This window comes from Marmota marmota, unplaced genomic scaffold (assembly GCF_001458135.2).
Source record: "Marmota marmota marmota unplaced genomic scaffold, marMar, whole genome shotgun sequence".
Taxonomy (NCBI): Eukaryota; Metazoa; Chordata; class Mammalia; order Rodentia; family Sciuridae; genus Marmota; species Marmota marmota.
The window spans coordinates 11,156,494-11,162,312 of NW_026000016.1; the positions used below are offsets into that span (position 1 = coordinate 11,156,494).

General features: G+C 39.5%; 1 pseudogene; it reads left to right on the top strand.

Moving 5' to 3' along the window:
• The first annotated feature begins 316 nt into the window (after nucleotides 1-316).
• Nucleotides 317-1,406, top strand: LOC107140253 (annotated as a pseudogene).
• The last annotated feature ends 4,413 nt before the right edge of the window (nucleotides 1,407-5,819 follow it).

The window sequence follows — 5,819 nt, forward strand, 5'->3', positions numbered from 1 at the left end:
ATCCAATATATCCTTATTTCTTAACAAGTCCAATCATAGCCTATTTTTTCTACAGCATTGGAATAGATTATTAGTTCTGTAGTTTGAGTATATTTAGTAAAAATTTTTGACTCACTTTTAAGTGCCATGCTATTAAAAAAAAAAAAAAAAACCCAAAAAAAAAAAACTGTCTTAAAAGACTAGAACCACACTCCGCTAAAGAACATGGAAGGTCGCCTAAGCAGTTTAAAGAGATCTCCTTCACCTTTCTCCGTCCCTTTCAATTTTTTTTAAACCGGATGTGACGCATTAAAGGACCCGCCGGAAACAGAACTAAACACCTTCTAAAACGGCGAACCATACAGTGAAGGATGCGCATCGCTTCCATGGAACCGACCCTTAGTATTTAGTGGAGAAGATCATTCGGACACGAATCTATGAGTCTAAGTACTGGAAAGAAGAGCGTTTGGACTTCCGCTGAATCGTAGTGGATAAAGCCATGGAGTTACCGTTTGTGGGTGGCGTCCATGGTGGAAACACAACCAACTCCCTTTTTATGTTTAACCTTGAAGATGTTTCAGATTCAACTTGAAAAGGATATCACTGTAGGATTTATAAAAAATGAAGACTTCAAGTCTGTGCGCATGTCGGGGGCACTTGACATGGGACTGACAGGCACTGCCATGGATCGCACAAGTCCTTGCAGCCTCTGTACAATCACTATCCAAGAATCTAGAGCCAGACAGAAATGGGGAGTTCGAACCGATGTCTGTGGATGAATTTATTGATGAACTGTTGCACAGTGAGAGTCTGTGATATCATTTGCCCCGGCTACAGAAACATGTGCTAGAGGGAGCTGAGCAACTGGAACTTCGAGTTAGTGCTCTAGAAGAGGACATGGATGATGTGGAGTCCAGTGAGGAGAAAGAAGATGATGAGAAGTTGGAAAGAGGGCCATCATCTGCCACCTCCGCAGAAGCTAAGAGACTTGGACAAGCTGGTCGCTCTCCAACGTTGCTCTATAGGAGGTGTAGGAGTCTGTCTCCCAGAAGACGAAGCCCCTCACCCCACCGAGAAAGGCATCCATCGGAGCAACAGTCCAAGACTTCACCGGAGCAGGTCCCGAGATCCATGACACAGATCTGGCTCCAAGTCCCTAGGTCATCACCGAAGTCACAGACATAGGAGCCATTCAAAATCTCCTGAAAGGTCTAAGAAAAGCCACAAGAAGAGCTGGAGAGGGAATGAGTAGTGAACTCAGCTTGTGGTTATGAGGGTATCTACTCATGTGGAAGAATTAAGATCTGCTTTCCAGCTTTAAGAGCAATTTAGTTTTTTCTTATCAAGTTTTTCTACTTTTTTTTTTTTTGGTAATGAAAAAGGTGCTGAGTTTTGCCTCCTTTTTTGAACTATAATAAATATCTTTGAGGGATGATGTTTCTTCATGTCAGTCTTTGACCCAACTAACTATAACTGTATTCAAACTTATGAGGCTAGGAAAGGATCTGGGGGTTGGGAATATGAATGAGAAAGGATCTGGCCACCTGATGAGCGACCCTTTTCTTTTTTGTTATTAAACCTGACATTGACAAAAAAAAAAAAAAACATGGAAATGTGTGATGGTCACATGGCTGCATGCATACATATGAAGTTGTCACACTTTATACCTTAGATTTTTTTTCACTTTACTACATTTAAATTCATCTTAGTAGAGTACTGTAAAAAAAAAAAAAGTTTTAAAGTGATTTTGAAGAGAAAATTCAACTGAATTTTAATGCAAAATGTTTTAAGCTCCCTGCTCAGTAGAAAATTAGGAAGCTTCTTAATTTTTTGAAATATTAAGTACAGAAACCCGGAGTCATTGGGCTGGGGCTATAGCTCAGTGGTAGAGTGTTTGCCTTGCACGTGGAAGGCACTGGGTTCAATCCTCAGCACCATATAAAGATAAAATAAAGGTATTATGTCCATCTATAACTAAAAAAATTTTTTTAAAAAAAAAGAAAGAAAAGAAACCCAAAGTCACTGATGCTTCCTGACCTCTTCAGTCATTACCAAAAATGGTCCCAGGGGCCAGGGAACCTGGGCTTTCACTATGCTCTTTGTGGAATGTTCATCTTAGCTAAAATAATAGTTCAAAATCAGTATGCAACACAGTCACAGCCTTGGTAATCCAATAAATCCAATAAGGATTGTATTTATTGTTTGAGTTATAGGCAACAAGGGAAATAATATGTAGTTAAGTCAAAAATGAAAAAAAAACTCAAATATTCTATAAAAGGTAATGAATTGCTTTTGTTCATTTCACAGAGCAAAAAAAAAGAAAGAATTGTCTTCAATCTTTTTGATTAAAAAAGAAGCTTTTTAGAAAATAAAGAACAAAACAAAAGAATTAAAAGTGGTGTTTCATCATTAGCATTCAAGAGCTATTAAATGATACTACTGTAAAAAAGCAGGAGCCATTTCATTAGCTATTAAATAGACAACTTCCTTTCACCCCCTCAGTTCATAACCCCCATGGGAGAGTTTATTAACTTACGGGGCTAAATTCACATTAATTAAGCCTAACTGCCCTTTACCACTTTAGCAGTTAAGCAGCTAATCTGTAAAAATGTAGCTGCTTTTAGGGTGTGTGTGTGTGTGTGTGTGTGTGTGTGTGTGTGTGTGTGTGAAAATACCGACAATTTTTGCTTCAATATCTCCATTGCTGCAGCCATCAAGCATGCATCATTAGTAAATAGCTAATGATAAAACAATGTGATTTTAGTCAGTTTGATCACGTATATGATGTTTAGCCAGTTTGTTCATGTATCTGATGTTTCTCATCCTGAAGAAAACTGAAGTAAAACTGCTTTCGTCTCATCCGTTTAGACCCCGCTCTTGATCCAGTGGATCTCTGGAATCCTCAACTCGAATAAACTCAAGTTCAGTGTTCATGCCCATAAAGAAAGGACCTAACTACAAAGAAATATCCACTGTGGAATCACTGTTTCGTGTCCATTTGGCACGTCTGGCTTCATTATTCCTCTTGCAGCCACCTCCAGGCTGAAATACTGGGACAAAATCACTCTGGCAACTTGTGAAAAAGGGAGGACTGCTCCCCCCACCCCTCCACGCTTTCTTTACTGGGCTGTTTAATAAACAGCAGGGTAGCTGGGAAGGTGCTGGTAGGGGGGAGCCACTTTGCCCCGCTGACTAGCCTCTCATTTGCGCACCTCCCATGCCCCATGGTGCTCATGAATGGGTTGCTAAGGACTTGGCAAGGTTCTGCGCAGCCACTACTAACACTAAAGAGGCCACAACAGGCTGGATCCCAGAGGAAAGGAAGTGCTAACAGTTTGAGTCACAGTGAGTAGGGGACTGCTTCATTTAGTAACTTCAGACAATTCTGTCTGGGCTTAAATGCTCCACAGTCCTAAGACAGTATCTCAGAGATTCAAAGATAAGTTGCCTGATGCCTTCAGAACACTTTTCCTTTTGTTTGTCAGATAGTGAACTTTTTCTCCCTCATGCATATTAACTCCCAACCAGCCCTCTTCATTCATGACAGCTGGACTTTGGGGTCCTACAACAAGGGAATGAAAGTGTTTTGTTTTGTTTTGTTTTGATTTGATTTTTAAGTCAAAAGGGGCAGGGAGAAAGGATGAATCTTTGATAACAGCTTGAGGGAACGGTCAAATCCGAGAGTGTAGACAGGTTCAACAGGCAGTTAACCCACCCAGCCTCCAAGTGGGAGAAGAGCAGATTGTTAGGACAGTCAGTGGAATGGGGACATTTATGCTGCTAAAATAAGTGGGTCTGAACATGTCTGAGCACTGGATGGTGTTATTTTCATTTTGGTTGTTAACTGGACACAGATGAAATTACTTGGATGACAGTCATAAAGTCTTTGACAGGGTAACACTGGAACCCAGAATACGTGCTCATTTTATTTCCATGTGCTACATACAGATAGTGAACTTTGAAGAGACAGAAGAGCTGTCACAAATTTATCTCCACTGATCTCATATTGCCTTCACTCTAATATGCAGACCTGCAGCATCACCAGATTTCCTGCCTCACTCTACTGCAAGTTGTGACGATGCTTGACAGAGACCAAAAAATGGAATTTGGACAACATCTGTTGATTGTCTCTTCATATCACATAAAAGTGTTCAACAGATTTTGCTACAGTTGCTCGTGCATAGGAAGAATTGTAAAGATGAAGGCAACGCTCCAGGGCCTATCCAGTCTCAGCAATCACCTTGGATCCATGACAAACCATAGGCACATATGTGCAAACTGCCACATGGACCAGACACTGCCTTCATTGGTGACTACCCAGCTCGTAAAGACAGGGCTTACTGAGAAAATGTTCTTAAACTCTTACTTGTTCTCCCCACATTAAAGAACCTTTGTCCTGGCCTCTCTGTAAGACTCACTTGATCGCCTACCTGGGAGAGCAGAAGAAAGGCATATGGGTACAGAGGCCTGGAAGGAAATGCATCGTGGTCAAAGTCACTTACTAGAGCACAGCACATAAGATTAACATAAGAAGTGACATAAGATTTTGTTAAAATAAGTAAAAATATGTATGAGTATATAGGTTGTGTAGGCTTTACCTGAAATGCTTAGGACGGAAGTAGTTCAGATTTTTGGAGGTTTTGGGGTTTTGGAATACTGCCATGGACTTTGCCAGGTGAACATCCCTATCTAAAAACCCAAATACTCCAAAATCCAAAACTTTCTGAGTATCATATCAGCAATCAAAAGTTTTATATTTCAGAATTTTGCTTTTCAGAATTTCAGATCAGGGATGCTCAGCATATGTATGTATAGTATATATGCAGTTAGGTAGATGAAAACTTCTTAATAAATATATATCATGTATCACACAAATAACCTGCAGCATGTAATAAGTGCTTATGGTCATTCTGTGTCAATCATAAAACTGACTGGATATGGGGAAAAAATAATAATATTAAACCCTAAATAAGAGAGACTCAGTGTAATTCACACTTTGTATTTGCCCAACATAACCTGAAAGAAATACAAATTTGCATCATTCATTCATTGTTCAGGGCTTTAAGAGATCTTTGAAACCATCATTAATTTAATAAATAAGCAAAAATGATAGAAAATCAAAATTTTCATAAATCTACAGGGAGGAGTTATAACAAAATCATGTAGAAGGATGTATAGTAAGTTCATCTAATTGAACCAAAAGAAGAGTAGTACAATAATTCCTTGGAAAGACACAGCAGTATTATCTATTCTCATTCAAATTGTCTTCGAGCTTATACACCTGGACTATCCTCTGGCAAATAGTAAATGAGCATTGTTTCATAATATTTATGAGACAGTCACAACATGAAATAAGGATAGTTTCATCCATTTTTCTCCGAACCATATTGTCAGTTTGCATGACAACACCTAGTGTTCAATCATACCACCACCATTTTCCTCCCTGCAAATACGGTGACCCACAGTAAACTATTGTTCAATTTTTAAAGAGATGACTGTAAAGAAACCTTTATGGAACAATTCTGCTGTTTAGATGTGTCTAGTTTTTAAATATCTGGGGAAATGTGTTCCTTCCACATATTATAATTTAATGGAAGATAGAAATCCAGAGGCTCTGAACCCTGGAAATCATTCCTGGTGTCTTGGCATCCTCAATTCAGTTCAAGCTGGTTTCCTAGGGATTGTTCCAACCACAGTGGGACTCTCCCAGCCCCCAGGGTCCTCGGGTACACACAGACATAGACACATTCATCACAGGGAGAACAGTCTTGAGGCTGTGTGGCAGCTAGAGCTTCATTTATTAAAGGTTAGTCTATGGCTGCAGCCAAAATGCTCAATAA